Source organism: Silurus aristotelis (assembly GCF_946808225.1).
Source record: "Silurus aristotelis genome assembly, chromosome: 1".
Lineage (NCBI taxonomy): Eukaryota > Metazoa > Chordata > Actinopteri > Siluriformes > Siluridae > Silurus > Silurus aristotelis.
The window spans coordinates 2556026-2574830 of record NC_139574.1 but is presented as its reverse complement, the minus strand read 5'-3'; the positions used below and the strand labels follow the sequence as shown (position 1 = coordinate 2574830).

At 40.3% G+C, this 18805-nt stretch overlaps 1 protein-coding gene and 1 long non-coding RNA gene across 3 annotated transcripts in view; both read right to left on the bottom strand.

Moving 5' to 3' along the window:
* Positions 1 to 18805, bottom strand: part of LOC310730354 (myelin-oligodendrocyte glycoprotein-like) — a 225473-nt gene that overhangs the window by 31614 nt on the left and 175054 nt on the right. The window contains exon 1 of one of the 2 annotated variants that reach the window (XM_083549271.1): positions 5861 to 5981. The exons of the other annotated variant lie outside the window; for it this stretch is intronic. The gene's annotated coding sequence lies outside the window, so the exon portion shown is untranslated. Of the gene's footprint in view, positions 1 to 5860; positions 5982 to 18805 lie in introns of those variants that run through there. 2 annotated transcript variants of the gene reach the window in all.
* Positions 646 to 2282, bottom strand: LOC310732559. The gene is made up of 4 exons (XR_014535493.1): positions 1937 to 2282; positions 1787 to 1831; positions 958 to 1002; positions 646 to 875 (listed from the first exon to the last, which is right to left on the bottom strand). It is a non-coding gene; the product is annotated as an uncharacterized lncRNA (long non-coding RNA).

Below are 18805 nucleotides of genomic sequence, written 5' to 3'. Positions count from 1 at the left end.
GGGATGTTCACCAGTACAGGATGTGACATCACTCTTTACCTGTAGCTGTGTACATGTAACAGGTACAGAAAGTGTTCTGTTAAAACATGTGTATTGATTGTTATAATTCTTACAAAATGGTTTTTCATATATCTGGTGTACCTGCCTGAATGAGCACCTTTCCCCTTTAATTGCTGTGATGTCATCATGAGCCTACATAATTTCCTGTTTTGTCTCCTCCTCTTCCTCTTGGCATTGTTAATGCATGGAAGAGGTGGGTTATTTTTGGCTCCTGCTAATCCTCATTAATCTTTATTTTAATTGTTGCTTTTATGTCTATATCTTTATTGCAAATTATGTGTATTATGTTATTTTACTTACCTGTGTGGTTATTTTTGTCATTTTGCCCAATTTAAGTTATATTTGTGTTTTTGACCAATGTGGAGATGAAAAGCATATGGTAATTAAATCTACATCACATTTGTTTTATAGAGCAAAATAAGGGTGATTGTACTCAGAGGCTGCTTTTATTTCTTTTACATCAGATAAAAGCCAGTGAAACCGCCGCCTGTTGTCCCGTGTCTGTCTCCACTACACCACACAACGCAGAAAAGTGATTTTATAACTGGTGTCGCGAGCCACCGGTTACATACAGTAATAAATGACAAAGTGACAGTAATAAGACAAATCTAAAAAAAACTGAGATAGGCTAGTTAGCGAGATGATCTTAGTTAGTTGATAACAGCATTGTTATGATTATATTTTGACAAAAATTCTAATTGGAATCTCCAACCTGGGTATCTTCATCTCCATCCTGGGTGAATGCTCTCCAATGTCCTTTACTGCAATCTTCCTTTCTCTGTCTTGGTGTTTTTCACCCAAGCTTTGTCTTCACACTGTGCCCACATACAGAGGAGATGTTAGTGAAACTGTTTCAGTGGAACTTCATACTTCAAGTCAGAACAGTACATGGATTACTAAATGGCTAGACTATCGGGTGACTCCTACGTCTTTCAGGTTTTCCTTGTCAAAGAATATGAATCATAAAAAAACCAGTAGATGAGTAAATTTGTAAAAATAGTTAGAATTTTAGAAGTTAGACTGATTTTACTGAATGTGAATTGAATCATTACAACCTTCATGTTTCTCTCATGTAGAGAAGAGTGAACACTTTATCTGCTCTGTCTACACTCAGAACATACAGATCTGCTGTCCTCTAACTCTGTGTCAATGAAGGCCGCAATGCTTTCTAAACGTGGCCGAATTGTCAACGCTCTGACCCCACCAGTGACATCCAGCATTCCAATTATGACTGATTACACACATTATTTAATATTCCCAAAGTATTGACTGATTGATAACCTAATGGCTGATTACACACAATAATTTATATTCCCAGTGCGTTGCGATGCAGCATCTCATTCCCTCAGGGAACTAGAGTAACATATGTTACCTAGAGATGTTTTCTACTATAGGTCAGAACACCATGCTGGTTCCAGAAAATGAATATGCAGACTTTACTTTTGGTGATGCTTATGAATTTACTGTCATATCTACTGTACATAGGAAATGAATTCATCATGTTTGTCAAGCTTTTGGTCACAGTCAGGGTTCTGCCATTTGCTGTCTTTTTCTTCTTTCATTGCCCACCACAAGTAACGACTGCATTATTTAGTTCTCCCAATATTACGTATTGTTTCCAACTGATTATGTTCATGGTGACTTTTTAAATCTCTGATCACTGATTAAGTCCCTGAATTCACCCACACACTACTGATTCTGGAGGTGACAGTGTGTACAGACTTACTGGGCTTAAGATCACATGGATCACTTAATGATCTTGTTCTTGATTCTGTAAATAAAAATGTAAACATTTTCACCAGACAGTTCATTTTGAATTATTTCAAAAATGATTTATTTAAAAAGAGATTAGATACATGAGACATGATAGACTTACCGTTCCATGTGCTTTCATAATAATTTGATTCTTCGCTGGCTAAATTCAAAAAGGCATTATGAATATAATTAATAAATTAGTGGGCTTCTGGTTTTGTGAATGTGAAACCTAAAGATGTAAGCGTATCACCCTAAAGCCTTCTTATACAATTTAGCGTTTAGTGCGTGTGTTGTATGATTTAGAAAATGAAATAGATGAGAATTCAGAATGTGTGTATATAGGGGTATTGTGTAGGAAAGACACAATTAAAATAAATAAATAAAACACATTTAAACATGTTATGCAGTTGATCATGATACTATAAAGTGTTATTATGAAAAAATAAATGTGTGTGTGTGTGTGTGTGTGTGTGTGTGTGTGTGTGTGTGTGTGTGTGTGTGTGTGTGAAGATTATAAAATACAGTTAGGAAAAAATACTCAAAAAATAATAGTAATAATAATCTGTTTAAAAAGATTCAAATGGTCACATTAAAAACAAAATGAAATGAAAAAACAAACATTTAAACAAACATTTTGGGGACGACATGGTTAAAATAATTCATTAAATAAATCATGTTTAAAAATGTTCTACAGCTGATCAACACAAAGTCTCCACATACAAGACAAAATTGAAAGAAAGTTCTGAAAAAATAATGTCATACTTACGACTAAAAGATGAGGTTTACATTAGTAAAAATTGTGAATGAATAAAAAGAAATAAACTTCTTAAATACACAGGAATAAACTTGTGTGTAGTTTACTGTGTAAAAGTGGAATGATTCCTATAAAAACTTCACTTAACTGATTGTATTAATAATGTTAGCATGTGTGTAATTGCTAAATAATTTGCCAGAATAACAGGACAATTTACATTCTCAACATGGAGTAAATTTGGCACTAAAACAGTGGTTTGTTAACCTTTCTATATAAATGTATTGGTCATTCTGTACTGTTGATACGTTGATAAGAATTTTGTAGAAATGACCTTTGTGAAGGTAAACTGAAGTTCCTTTTCAGGAAACGCTTTGAGAATGCGCCCAATTGTTCACACTCTGAAATAATCATTACAAAATTGTATGCCAGTCGTCACCGGAGGAGTGACATTATGCCTAGGAGTATAAAACACATATAGAGTGAAGGCAGCAGCAGCTTCTGTCTGTTCACAAAGCGCTCTGTGTGTATGTGTTGAACTGTCTGTCAAATAATAATTTTATATACAGTGAGGAAAATAGGTATTTGAACACCCTGCTATTTTGCAAGTTCTCCCACTTAGAAATCATGGAGGGGTCTGAAATTGTCATCGTAGGTGCATGTCCACTGTGAGAGACATAATAAAAAAAAAAAATCCAGAAATCACAATATATGATTTTTAAACTATTTATTTGTATGATACAGCTGCAAATAAGTATTTGAACACCTGAGAAAGTCAATGTTAATATTTGGTACAGTAGCCTTTGTTTGCAATTACAGAGGTCAAACGTTTCCTGTAGTTTTTCACCAGGTTTGCACACACTGCAGGAGGGATTTTGGCCCACTCCTCCACACAGATCTTCTCTAGATCAGTCAGGTTTCTGGCCTGTCGCTGAGAAACACGGAGTTTGAGCTCCCTCCAAAGATTCTCTATTGGGTTTAGGTCTGGGGACTGGCTAGGCCACGCCAGAACCCTGATATGCTTCTTACAGAGCCACTCCTTGGTTATCCTGGCTGTGCGCTTCGGGTCATTGTCATGTTGGAAAACCCAGCCTCGACCCATCTTCAATGCTCTAACTGAGGGAAGGAGGTTGTTCCCCAAAATCTCGCAATACATGGTCCCAGTCATCCTCTCCTTAATACAGTGCAGTCGCCCTGTCCCATGTGCAGAAAAACACCCCCAAAGCATGATGCTACCAGCCCCATGCTTCACAGTAGGGATGGTACTCATCATTCTTCTTCCTCCAAACACGTTTAGTGGAATTATAACCCAAAAGTTCTATTTTGGTCTCATCTGACCATATTACTTTCTCCCATGACTCCTCTGGATCATCCAAATGGTCATTGGCAAACTTAAGACGTGCCTGGACATGTGCTGGTTTAAGCAGGGAAACGTTCCGGGCCACGCATGATTTCAAATCATGGCGTCTTAGTGTATTACCAACAGTAACTTTGGAAACGGTGGTCCCAGCTCTTTTCAGGTCATTGACCAGCTCCTCCCGTGTAGTTCTGGGCTGATTTCTCACCTTCCTTAGGATCATTTAGACCCCACGAGGTGAGATCTTGCATGGAGCCCCAGTCCGAGGGAGATTGACAGTCATGTTTAGCTTCTTCCATTTTCTAATGATTGCTCCAACAGTGGACCTTTTTCACCAAGCTGCTTGGCAATTTCCCCGTAGCCCTTTCCAGCCTTGTGGAGGTGTACAATTTCGTCTCTAGTGTCTTTGGACAGCTCTTTGGTCTTGGCCATGTTAGTAGTTGGATTCCTACTGATTGTATGGGGTGGACAGGTGTCTTTATGCAGCTACCTCAAACAGGTGCATCTAATTTAGGATAATAAATGTAGTGGAGGTGGACATTTTAAAGGCAAACTAATAGGTCTTTGAGGGTCAGAATTCTAGCTGATAGACAGGTGTTCAAATACTTATTTGCAGCTGTATCATACTAATAAATAGTTTAAAAATCATATATTGTGATTTCTGGATTTTTTTTTTTAGATTATGTCTCTCACAGTGGACATGCACCTACGATGACAATTTCAGACGCCTCCATGATTTCTAAGTGGGAGAACTTGCAAAATAGCAGGGTGTTCAAATACTTATTTTCCTCACTATATATATATATATATGAAAAATGTTTTTGTTTTTTTGTTTTTCGACAAACAATTGACAGACAATTCAACACATACACACAGAGCACTTTGTGAACGGACAGAAGCTGTCATAGTTCACAAAATGGACGGAGGGTTGCGTCAGCGGAAACATGCTCTCCGTCAGCGGAACTGCTCTCTCATGAGACTCAGGTTCAAAATGCTGACCATCCAGCAGGTTGTGCCTCAAATCAGTTCCAAGGACTGGTTTGTCACAGTAGATCTAAATAATGCATACTTTCATGTCATTTACACCGACATCAAGGAGCTGGGGATAAGACTAAATGCAGGAAAGAGTTTGCTTTCTCCAGTACAAAGAACCACCTTCTTGGGCACAACTGTTTCCTGCCCGGATTAAAGCTGTCCTCACAACAGTCAGGAGAGTAATAGAAGGCCAGTCACTCACTGTAAAGCAATTCTAGAAGTTGCAGGGTCTTATTGCAGCAGAATCCAATGTGATTCCACTTGCCCTCCTCTATATGAGAACCCTCCAGTGGTGGCTAAGAGACAGAAGGTTCTCCCGAAAGGCCAATACACTTCGTACTATCAATGTCTCGCGGCGAGCCCCAGATATGTGGAAAAAACCTATGTTCCTGTCTCAAGGCCCCGTCCTGGGAGCTCCTTGTCATCGCGTAACTCTAACAACGGATGCATCCCTCATGAGGTGGGGAGCGGTCATGAGTGGCCACTCTGCCCATTGTCGGTGGAACAAGATATACATATTTTGCAATTTACCAAAAAAAATAAAAATCCAAGCCAGGCAGATTTAATACACCTAAATTGCAAATTTGTTTAAAATTCAGTATTAAGAACCTGTAAAGAAAATACTTTTGTTTTTAGGGATAATGCTTCCGGAGATTTTGCAGCACTTCAGCACATCATTGTGGGCTGGTTAGACTTGTGTTGAGAAATTCCTACATACTGGCCAGGTTTCATGGCATTTTATTTTATTTATTTGGTCTGCATGTACTTCCAAAATGTTGCTATGGGTTAGGGTTACCATTTACATATAGAGATATTTGATCACAGGAAAAAACAGCTGTAACTGAATAAATGGTTTCCACAAATATTCTGTCTGTCTGTCTGTCTGTCTAAGCAACACTTACCTGCAACATGAAGAGAAAAAACAGCAACTACTTCTTTTCTTTCTCCGTGAGCTTCACACCTGTACTCTGCGGAATCCATTACTTTAACGTCTTTCAGTTTAAGAAACACGGCTCTCCGAAAAAAATACTTCCACTTCAGAAAGTCCTCTTGATAAACACATTTTGTCCCCCTCCTCCGTAGAGTGACTTTATCACCAACGGAGGAATGCACTGTAAAAAACGTGGGAAGTGAGGTGCTAGTTGAAGCAGCCATGGAGCACAGAGGATGAAACCTTCACTCAAAAAGAGACAGTGATTCAGCAGACCCAGCTGTAGGAATGAAAACACATGGGTAATGGACTAAATGTTCTGTAAAACTTATGTAGTGAAACTAGTGATCGTACACAATAGTCTTAAGCAATATTGTACAACACTAAATGTAAATAAAACTGAATTAAAGTAAATGTGGTTACATGTACATGTTTCCTGCTAAAGCAGACTGCAGGGAATTCCCTGATTTTAATCCCAGATGCAGATCAGTTATTTGCATAGATGGATAAAGTGGTGTTTATTTCCTTATATTGAAAAAAAAAAAAGGCTCTAGCCAATGAGATTGGACTGCATTTAATAGCTGTATCATTTATGCTCACTGTTCAAGGTGTATCATAAAGATGTTAAAGTCTCCAATATTAAAAGAAGGTGAAATCAAATTAACAGATACTTACATTTCACAAAGCTGTTTTCATGCTGTGAAGATCTTTGAAGCTACTGACTCTTTTTCGAACCGTTTAATCAAACCACATATGCAGACCTCTTTTTTTTACCATGTTAAAAAAATACAACTAATGAATTGAAAAGTGATACAGTTCAGTCTAAACTACAATTCCAAGCAGCAGCTTGAGAGGTTGATGTGTTTATATTCTGTATGTGTTCCCTTTTTTTTTAAAGAAATGAAATGTAATATCTATGAAAGAAATGTTGAAAAACAGCTTTCAGTAAGACGGCGGTTTGTAAAAGAAAGGAGAAGAGAAAGCGAGAAGTGAAAATAAACAGGCTGTGACATGCTGAAGCTGAAGCTTTGACCTAAAACAAGGTAATAAATTCCCTAACTGACTTCTACAAGTCTTATTATAACTGAAACTACTGACTTTTTGCCAAATTCTGAAAAGAAAAAATAATTTAATTACCGTCCAAAAATGATGTGAAAAGAATGAAAGTAGTTCTCTATAATGTTTAAGGATAGAGGAACTTGTTAAAGACCTAACTTACTGTATAATAAAGCATATATGCTCCCACTCTCCCTCTCCTCAAACTGAGTCACTCATCCAATCAAAATATGTTTTAGTTTGTGTGTGTTCAAGTTCAAGTTCAAGTTTATTTCTTTATCATTTTTCACAATGGACATTGTCTCAAAGCAGCTTTACAGAACTTAAGAATTTAAGTGAATTATGTGTATTTATCCCTGATGAGCAGCCTGTGGCAAGGAAAAACTAGATGTAATGAGGAAGAAACCTTGAGAGGAACCAGACTCAAAGGGGAACACATCCTCATTTGGGTGATATCAAGAGTGTGATTATAGTATTTAAAACAATACAAAACACTGGAAAGTGAGAACTAACATGAGCACCGTAGTGTGTGATTATAAGTAATGTCCTTTCTACAGTCTAATACAGACAGTTGATGTTTTGGACTCATAAAATAGCTCAACATCTTAAATCGTAAAAGATCCAAGACCAGCTTCTGCATGCCAGAGTCTTTAAACACTCAAAGAGGTCCAATGTCCAAACTCCACATGAAGTGGGTTTCAAATGCCATTCTGCATTCTGGACAAACTGAAGCTTGTTTATTAATAAAGCAGAACAACCACCTAGTAATGCATTACAATAGTCCAATCTGGAGGTCATGAATTTAACATGTTTCTTAGCTTAGAAATATTTCTAAGGTGAAAGAAGGCTGTTTTTGTAACTTGGGTGATGTGATTTTTGAAAGACAAGTTGCTGTCTAAAATAACTCCCAGGTCGTTTACTGTTGAACTAGTGGTTACAGAACATCCGTCTAAATGGAGGTTGAAATGCTGGAGCTTCTGTGTACTGTTTTTTTAGCTAATGAGCAAAATCTGTCTTATCAGAATTTAACTAAAGAAAGTTATGCGTCATCCAATCCTTAAATTCTTTAACACACTCAGTTATCTGAACCAATCGAGCTGTATCATCTTTTTTCAAAGAGATATATATCATCAGCATAACAATGGAAGCTAATCCCATGCCTACTAATAAGTTTGTACTAAGGTTGTGCCTACTAATACTAGTAACGCGTTACTGTAACGCAGTTACTTTTGACAGTAACTAATACTGTAACGCATTTATTTTTAAATAAATTAACTCCGTTACCGTTACCGTATGGTGTGTTGTCCATTACTTTTTTAAATAAATGAATTTGGGCAGAAGTGTAGACTACAGTCTAACCTGTTTACAGCAGCGACGCATTGTAGGATTGGTGGATAACCCATTGTAAACAGGAAGAAGAAGCGATGTGGGCGTGTCTCCTTTTATTCAGGTCTGTGTGGCAGTAATGGCGAGTCGAGGCGAGAGCAAGACGAGTTTCTCAAAGTGTTAATATGCTAATTATTTCACTTTAGTTGAGCATGAAGACAAAACCATTTTAGTCAAATGTAAGCTGTGTCTTTCTGGTTCGAAGCTCGTATCTACTGCGATAAACAGCAACTCCAATCTGTCGAAGCTCCTCCAGAATCTACATGCCTCGACGAAGCTAGACGCTAGAAGCTAACCTGGTGTTCTGTTCTACATTATTGATAGTTTTCATACTTCAGCTGTGAAAGGAACATATTTAAGAGCTCAACACAACAGCAGAAGCCACTTTAGTTTTTGATTGTGAATATATTATTCAGCTTTTGTTATTTATTTCAGAAATCCTTGTGATATATTGTTTGTGCTGCTCTGACTTTAATAAAATAGTGTTTAAAAATTACTTTGTGTTTAAGTCAGTTTTGTGTTTGTAGACCATAACACATAAAAGGGCATTAATGGGAACATTAAAGAACATTCTTTAAAAAAGAAAAACTAAAAAGTTACTTTTAACAGTAACGCATTACTTTTTGGTGTAAATAATAAACAAAGTAACTAAGTTACTTTTTGAATGATATAACGAGTAACTGTAACTAGTTACTATTTCTTAGTAACTAGCACAACACTGGTCCTCACTGCTAAACTGTTTTCTGAAATATTTTTCAGATTGCGGATTTGTAGTTAGTTTAGCTTCTTCTTCTTCTTCTTTCGGCTGCTCCCATTAGGGGTCGCCACAGCGGATCATCCGTCTCCATACCACCCTGTCCTCTACATCTGCCTCTTTCACACCAACTACCTGCATGTCTTCCCTCACCACATCCATGAACCTCCTCCTTGGCCTTCCTCTTTTCCTCCTACCTGGTGGCTCCATCTTCAGCATTTTTCTACCAATATAATTCATGTCCCTTCTCTGCACATGTCCAAACCATCTCAATCTCGCCTCCCTCACCTTGTCACCAAAACATCCTACATGTGCTGTCCCTCTAATAAACTCATTTCTAATCTTGTCCATCCTCGTCACTCCCAATGAAAACCTTAACATCTTCAGCTCTGCTACCTCCAGTTCCACCTCCTGTCTTTTACTCAATGCCACTGTCTTTAATCCATACAACATCGCAGGTCTCACCACAGTCCTATAAACTTTCCCTTTCATTCTTGCAGATACCCTACTATCACAAATCACTCCTGTCACTCTTCTCCACCCACTCCACCCTGCCTGCACTCTTTTCTTTACTTCTCTAACACACTCTTCATTACTTTGCACTGTTGACCCCAGGTACCTGAACTCCTCCACCTTCTTCACCTCTTCTCCCTGCAACCACATCACTCCACTGCCCTCCCTCTCATTCACACACATGTACTCTGTCTTACTCCCACTGACTTTCATTCCCCTTCTCTCCAGCGCATATCTCCTCCTCTCCAGGCTCTTTTCAACCTGCTTTCTACTCTCACCACAAATCACAATATCATCTGCAAACATCATAGTCCAGGGAGACTCCTGTCTGACCTCGTCCGTCAACCTGTCCATCACCACTGCAAACAGGAAAGGGCTCAGGGCCGGTCCTTGATGCAGTCCAACCTTCACCCTGAACCAGTCTGTCGTACCTACTGCACACTTCACTGCCGTCACACTGTCCTCATACATGTCCTGCACCACCCTCACATACTTCTCTGACACACCAGACTTCCTCATACAATACCACAACTCCTCTCTCGGCACCCTGTCGTACGCTTTCTCTAAATCCACAAATACACAATGCAGCTCCTTCTGTCCTTCTCTATACTTCTCCATCAACATCCTTAAAGCAAATAAGGCATCTGTGGTGCTCTTCCTCGGCATGAAACCATACTGTTGCTTACAGATGGTCACCTCTTCTCTCAGCCTGGCTTCCACTACTCTTTCCCATAACTTCATGGTGTGACTGATCAACTTAATTCCCCTGTAGTTACTGCAGGTCTGCACATCTCCCTTATGCTTAAAGATCGGTACCAGCACACTCCTTCTCCATTCCTCAAGCATCCTCTCCCCTTCCAGAATCCTGTTAAACAATCTGGTTAAATACTCCACTGCCATCTCTCCTAAACATCTCCACGCTTCTACCGGTATGTCATCTGGTCCAACCGACTTTCAATTCTTCATCCTCTTAATCGCTGCTCTTACTTTCTCCTTACTAATCCTATCTACAGCCTGCTTCACCAACTCCACATCCTCCAACCTTCTCTCTCTCTGATTTTCCTCATTCATCAGCTGCTCAAAATACTCCCTCCATCTTCTCAACACACTCTCCTCACTAGTCAACACATTTCCCTCTCCATCCTTTATTGCTCTAACTTGCAGTACATCCTTCCCAGCTCGGTCTCTCTGCCTGGCCAATCGGTATAAATCCTTTTCTCCTTCCTTAGTGTCCAACCTCTTATACAGCTCCTCATATGCCTTTTCCTTGGCTTTCGCCACATCCCTCTTTACCTGCTGCCGCATCTCCTTGTACTCCTGCCTACTTTTCTCATCACTCTGTCGATCCCACTTCTGTTTTGCCAATCTCTTTCCCCTAATGCTCTCCTGCACTTCCTCATTCCACCACCACGTCTCCTTGTCTTGCTTTCTATTTCCAGATGTCACACCAAGTACTTTTCTAGCTGCCTCCCTCATCACTCCTGCAGTAGTTGCCCAATCATCCGGCACCTCTTCACCACCACCAAGCCCCTGTCTGACCTCTTCCCTGAACCTCACACTACACTCTTCCTCTTTCAGTTTTCACCATCTTATTCTTCTTTCAATCCTTACTTTCCTCCTCTTCTTCTTCGCCTCCAAAACCATCCTACAGACCACCATCCGATGCTGTCTAGCTACACTGTCCCCTGCCAACACCTTACAGTCACCAATCTCCTTCAGGTTGCATCTCCGACACAGAACATAATCCACCTGTGTGCACCTTCCTCCACTCTTATACGTCACCCTATGATCCTCCTTCTTCTTAAAAAACGTGTTCACCACTGTCATTTCCATCCTTTTAGCAAAATCCACCACCATCTGCCCTTCCACATTCCTCTCCTTAAAACCATACCTACCCATCACCTCCTCATCACCTCTGTTCCCTTCACCTACATGCCCATTAAAGTCTGCCCCAATCACCAATCGTTCTTTCCTAGGTACACCATCTACCACTTCATCTAATTCACTCCAGAATCTTTCCTTCTCCTCCATCTCACAGCCAACTTGTGGAGCATAGGCACTGATGACATTTATCATCATCCCTTCAACTTCCACCTTCACGATCATCACCCTATCAGAAACTCTCTTCACCTCCACTACACTCTTACTGTACTCTTCCTTCAGATTCCCCCCTACACCATTTCTCTTCCCATCCACACCATGATAAAACAGTTTAAACCCACCTCCAATGTTCCTGCTTTCAGACCATCAGGTCACAGTGCATTCAACTACAGTTGCCATATTTACCACAGATTTATGATCATTTGCATTTACAAGAAATTGACCCAGCTGTTCAGACATCTGGGAAAAGTTTATTCTATCACCTATGTGCCATAACAGGAAGAGTCTGGAAGCATGGAAGATGATGGGATCAGTAGAGCAATCTAAGAGGATTGGACAGAACATGGTACAGTGCAAGGTAAGGGTTAAGTGCTCTGTTGTAGTTGGTGCGTTCCATTTATTTCTTTTTAGGCAAGCATCAGTGTTGTAAAAGTGAATATTAATATGCTAGTGGAAGAAATGTAGAAATGGGGTGGTGTGGGAGAACTTAGGAATATTAGTTGTGGGTATACCAGTATTCTACTAGCAAATAACCTAACTACATCAACAAAAAACGTGAATGAACAAAATAAGTCATAGAAGGATTCAAGAATGCCAATGCCGCTGTACTGGAAGTGTCTGGCCCTTAAAGTTGTGTACTGTGTATGTACAAATATTGAACATAGCTTTGGGATATTGACTAAAGGACATATGTGTCAGGGTGCGAGCGAGACAGGAGGTGGAAGCCAGAGTACAGCTCGCTCGGGTTTTAAAACCAAGAGTGAGGGAGAGAGATACACACAAGCACACACACACACACGCGCACACACACACACACACACACACGCACACGGCAGTCCTTCGGTTGAGAGAGTCCGAGGTGCGCTTGAGGAGAAGCGTAGCTGATCCGAGATGCACGGGGAGGGGAAGCGCAGCCGGTACGGTATTGTGGAGTCCGAAAGGAACGGACGCATAGAGTCCTGTCTGAAACCCGGAACACGAAAACATGCAGCACGTAAAGTCCAACACATACAATAACGAACTGGGAGTGAATGTGAGTGAGGGGTTTATGTAGGAGCGGGGTGGAGTGATGATGAGCTTCAGGTGTGCATAGTTAAGCCTGGAGCTCCAGGGAGAGCGTAGGCATAAGCGCCACAAAAGGGGGGCGTGGCAGGTGGATCCCTGACATTACCCACAAACCCACAGATGCTCGGAGGGCCAGGGCACTCGGAGGAGGATCCTGGTGTCCGTCTAGGGTCGAAAGGGACCTGGTCAGAACCGCCACGGAACCCGGGGAAGGCAGGGAAGGACCCGAGGCGGGGCGACAGCCCAGGCGGAGCGCAGGAACTGGACGATGCCCATCCCGAAGACACGGGACGAAACCACGCCCCCAGCGGAGGTACGAAACGGCACGCAGCTCTTTGCGGAGGCCAGGAATGGGGCGAAACCACCGGTGAAGATCGGAGCCAGGATAAAAGCCGGATACGGAGAGACGCCTCCAGCGGCGACTGGGGACGGAGAGCTGCATGTAGCAGAGACTGGAGACGGAGAGACGTCTTCAGCGGAGGCCGGAAGCAGAGAGATGTCCCCGGCGTAGGACAGCGAGACCCTCGGCGGCGATCAGGGGCGGATTGACGCCCACTGGGGAGGTCTGGCAAGGAGTGATGTCCAGCACGGAGGACCGGAGTGTAGCAATGTCCTCCCCGTGACTCGGAACGGAGCAACGCCTTCGGCGGAAATCTGGACCGAAGGGGTGCCCACCACGCAGGTCAGGAGCAGAGCTACGTCCGCAGTGAAGATCGGAGACCGTGTAATGCACTCGGTGGAGATCAGGAGCATATATAAGGTAACTGTATGGTTCAGATACCAGTTTTAATTCTAAAAAGAAGAAAAAACAGAAATGTTTAGAGGTTCAGAAAATAATGACAATAAAATTCTGTATAATCTACTGTTGAAGAAATGTTTTTTAGGAACACATGTAACTCCTAAGTGTCACCAAAGCGGCAAACCGAGTCATTTAACACCACAGTTTTAAATATATGAACAACTTTACATAGCAATTAAATTAAAGACATCTGTTTAGCAAGTCAACAATATTCCTACTATTACAAATGACAAATTTTCTTTAGTGTTTTTAACTGATAATTGGTTTTAAATGCTCTATTTGTGTTAATGAGTAATTTTTATTGTAAAGCACTTTGCTAACGTTTTGTTATAAAAGGTGCTATATAAATTAACATTTGGTTTGATTTTAAATTAGGATATACTCTAAATGCAAAACACCATTATTCACCTTCCACTCCTACTAATGACCATGCCCAAAGCTAGGCAAATTATTATGATATAAATATTATATTTATTATATTTTAAATAATTGCTTGTATTGAAGTAGGTGAAATTAATTAGCTTAAATTTAAAATTGATTTACAATTCAAGTTTTTAAAGTACTTCAATTAATTAAAGAATTTTTATCTTTTTTTAACTCTGTCCCCTTCTTGTCAGAATTGAGGGAGTGAGTCCTGCATACTGGTCAGGTTTTATGTCATAACCTGTATTCTGTCTGCACATCCTTCCATAATGTTTTCTACTCATTTCATTTTAACTATAGTCAATCATGAAGTCTGATGGTCACTCGGAGGCAATAAGCACTTCTTATTAATAAGCAGATGTTATTATTGAATATTTGCTCGTTTGGAAAAACTACCTTTCAAACGTAGCCAGTTTTGATAATTTTCCATCTTGTCTTTTCCGTGGGTGACTACACACTTGTACTTTCCATTATCCGATTTCTGAACATTCCCCAGCATCAGAGACATGTTTCCTTCCTCCAGCTGGTTTGTGAAGAGACTCACTCTGCCCTCATAACCTTTCCTCTCGTTGACCTGCCCATTCTGGTACACACAAATACAGTCTGTCCCCTTAAACCACCTGATCTCCATGGCAACAGCACTCTTTTTTTGGAGAGAGGTGGCAGGGCAGAGTGACATCATCACCAGGAAAGTAATTGGACGGGCTAAAAGAATACATGCCGGAGACCACTTTAAACTCTGAGAAGAGGAACACAGGGTAATGATTTGTTACTAAACAAAATTGTTTCTACAAATATATGTATACAGATCATGAGTAAATAAGCACCACTTACCTGCAACATGAAGATAAATAACAGCCACTTCTTTTTTGCTTTTTCCATGAGCTTCACACCTGTACTGTCCCGAATCTGTGTCTTTAACATCTTTCAGTGTCAGAAACAAATTATCCCTAAGGGTCTCCTGATGAATACATTCTGTCCCCTTATACCACCTGATCTCTCTGGTACCTTTACTGATTTTTTGAGGGTTGTATTTTAGAGTGACCGTATCACCAACGGAAGAGCGCTGTGTAGAAAACTTAACACGTGAGGTTTTTGGTGAAGCAGACATGGAGCACAGAGGATGAAGCCGTCAATACAGAGAATGATTTTCACTAAGATTCAGCTGTAGGAATGAAATGGTACAATTCAATTAAATGCACAGTTTGTAACTGATTAGTCACATTCTTTCTTTCGGCTTCCCCCATTAGGGGTCGCCACAGCGGATCATCCGTATTCATGATCCGCTTGTTCGGACACATGTTTTTATGCTGGATGCCCTTCCTAACGCAACCCTCCCCATTTATTCGGGCTTGGGACCGGCCCTACATGCTTTGATAAATTTAAGAAAGAAAAAAAGAGAAGTAAAAATGTAACAATAACGCAGGTCACTAACAGGCTGAAAGCCTGTACAGCGCCACCTATGTTAAAGAAAAAACCCTGCAACCAAAGAGGACAAATTGTTTAAGTTACATGTGAGGAGAACAGGTTTCGAGACTAATGGTGTAACTGGTGCTATTCTGACTACCTGCATTACCATGTCTGTGGAGCGAATGTGAAATTCTGCATGAAACTGGGCAAATCTCCCACAGACACGTTCAACGTGACATACTGTAGGTTTGACATACATCTATGCTGCAACAAGTTGTTGAAACACAATGAGGTCTTTCAAGAGGCACGGGCGCTTCGAGAGCTGCAAAACATCACAGCGAGGGATCGGGAAGACCTCAACCATTTGGCAACTTGTGCATGATGATTTTCGGAGAACAATCCACATGATCTCACCTCCGCACCCACACTACTCGCTAGATCTGTCTCCTGCAGACTTCGTCCTCTTTCCCAAGATAAAGATCCAACTCTAATGTTGCCATTTTGACACTGTTTGAGATCCGGAGCGAATTAGAAGGCGTTTGACGTGCTTCGGAAACAAGACTTCCAGGACACATTCCAGACGAACGCTGGGAACGCTGTATTGCAGTGCAAGGAGATTATTTTAAAGGTTCTAGTGTGCAAACGTAGATAAATAAAGTACTTTTTCTTGTAAACAAAACGAGTCTCGAAACATTTAGATACCACCTCATCTGTGTTTTGGTTTATCCCACTAAAAAGTAGGGATAAATCACAAGTGTGTATGTTTGTGTGTGTGTGTGTGTGTGTGTGAAAAAGGATGTGAATAAATGAAGACAGTTCTGTTTGAGAAACCCTTCACCTGTCTCCTCTTTCATCCAGCTTAAGCCAGCGAGATCATTACAAGGTCAAAACACAAGGAAACCCCTCTGTGCTTATTCATGCTATATATAAGTATTTCAGCTGAATATTTGGAGGAAGGAAGTGTCTGGATGCTGAGAGTGTGTAAAACTGTTTTTCATGCTAAAGGAGAATGTTTCCAATTAAATATAGTAGAATATCTGGACATTTCTAGATTAAAAAAACCATTAAAGACTTGATGTTTCCACACTTTTTTGCAGGTGCTGGGCATCAAGTGGTTGTTGATTGCAGTTAAATGTAACATGGCTGTGCAGTCTGACAACCTAGCAACCAAGTGGTTGTAAGCGAGATGTATATGACCAGGAGGCCGAGGCCAGTCTGGCTGCATTGGGGATACAGAACATGTGCTGGATTTTACTGCTGATAGTTCTTTACTACACTGAGAGAGAGAGAGAGAGAGAGAGAGAGAGAGAGAGAGAGAGAGAGAGAGATTGATTTTATTACCGCAGAAATGTGTCGTGAAAGCAGTCCTCTCCGAGGTTCACTATTCCAGTGAAACAGGAACTTCTTACAGACCTCACTTCCTGTAGCCTGAAGAATGTGCTGACCCACTCTCTCTCTCTCTCTCTCTCTCTCTCTCTCTCTCTCTCTCTCTCTCTCTCTCACTCACTCACTCACTCACTCACTCACTCACTCACTCACTCACTCACTCACTCACTCACTCACTCACTCACTCACTCACTCACTCACTCCCCCCAGAGTCACTCGTCCTATCAAAATAGAGACCATCTTTTAGATTGTGTGTATGTGTGGTGTTTGTTATAACACAAACGCTGGTCAGTATGATTAATTCTTTAGAATAGCAGCTTTGACAGTAGAGCAGCTTTATACAACCCCTGGCAAAAAGTATTGAATCACCCCTCTCAGAAGATGTTCATTCAAATGTTTGTGTAGAAAAAAAAAAAACAAGCACATATATGCCACAAAACAATTTTCACTCAACAATCCAAACTTCTGGCTGTATAAAACGCTTAAAAAACAAAACAAAGAAAGATAACTATAGTCAATTACAACTGTTTTTACAAATCAAACAGAGGAAAAAAATATGGAATCACACAAATCTGAGGAAAATTATATGGAATCACCAAATAAAAACACTACTAGTACTTTGTTGCACCCCCTCTGGCTATTATAACAGCTTGAATTCTCTGAGGCATGGATTTAACTAATGACAAACAGTAAACTTCATCAATCTGTCTCCAGCTTTGTCTTATTGCAGTTGCCAGATCAGCCTTGCAGGTTGGAGCCTTGTCGTAGACAATTTTCTTTAATTTCCACCACAGATTTTCAATTGGATTGAGAGCCGGACTATTTGCAGGCCATGCCATTGACATTATATGTCTTTCCTGTAGGAATTTTTTCACAGATTTTGCCCTATGGCATGATGCAATATCATCCTGAAAAATGATGCTACCATCACCAAACATCCTTTCAATTGATGGAATAAGAAAAGTGTCCAAAATCTCAACATAAACTTGTGCATTTATAGAAGATGTAATGACTGTCATCTGTCCCATACCTTTACCTGACATACAACCCCATATCATTAATGATTGTGGAAATTTGCATGTTTTCTTCAGGCAGTTGTCTTTATAAATTTCATTGGAACGGCACCAAACAAAAGTTCCAGCATCATCACCCTGCCCAATGCAGATTCGGGATTCATCACTGAATATAACTCTCATCCAGTCATCCACAGTCCAAGATTGTCTTTCTTTAGCCCACTGAAACCTTGTTTTTTTCTGTTTAGATGTTAATGATGGTTTTCGTTTGGCTTTTCTGTATGTAAATCCTATTTCTTTTAGGCGATTTCTTACAGTCCGGTCACAGACATTGACTCCACTTTCTGCCCATTTGTTCCTCATATGTTTGGTTGTGCATTTTCTGTTTTCAAGGCATATTGCTTTAAGTTTTCTGTCTTGGCGCTTTGATGTCTTTCATGGTCTACCAGTACGCTTCCTTTTTACAACCTTTCCATTTGATTTGTACTTGGTCCAGATTTTAGACACAGCTGACTGGGAACAACCAACATCTTTTGCAACATTCCGTGAAGATTTACCTTTTCAAGAAGTTTGATAATCCTCTCCTTTGTTTCAACTGACATCTCTCGTGTTGGAGCCATGAGTTATGTCAATCATCTTGGTTCAACACGTCACTAATGTGTGCAAGCACTCTTTTTGAACTGCAGACTAATTAGCAGTTGTAATCAGATACAGGTGTTTGTTTTAGAAATGCAAAGTGCATGGTGATTCCATATAATTTTCCTCAGATTTGTGTGATTCCATATTTTTTTCCTGTGTTTGATCTGTAAAAACAGTTGTAATTGACTATAGTTATCTTTCTTTGTTTTGTTTTTTAAGTGTTTTATACAGCCAGAAGTTTGGATTGTTAAATGAAAATTGTTTTGTGGCATATATGTGCTTGTTTTTGTTTCTACACAATTAAACATTTGAATGAACATCTTCTGAGAGGGGTGATTCCATACTTTTTGCCAGGGGTTGTACTAATGCTCT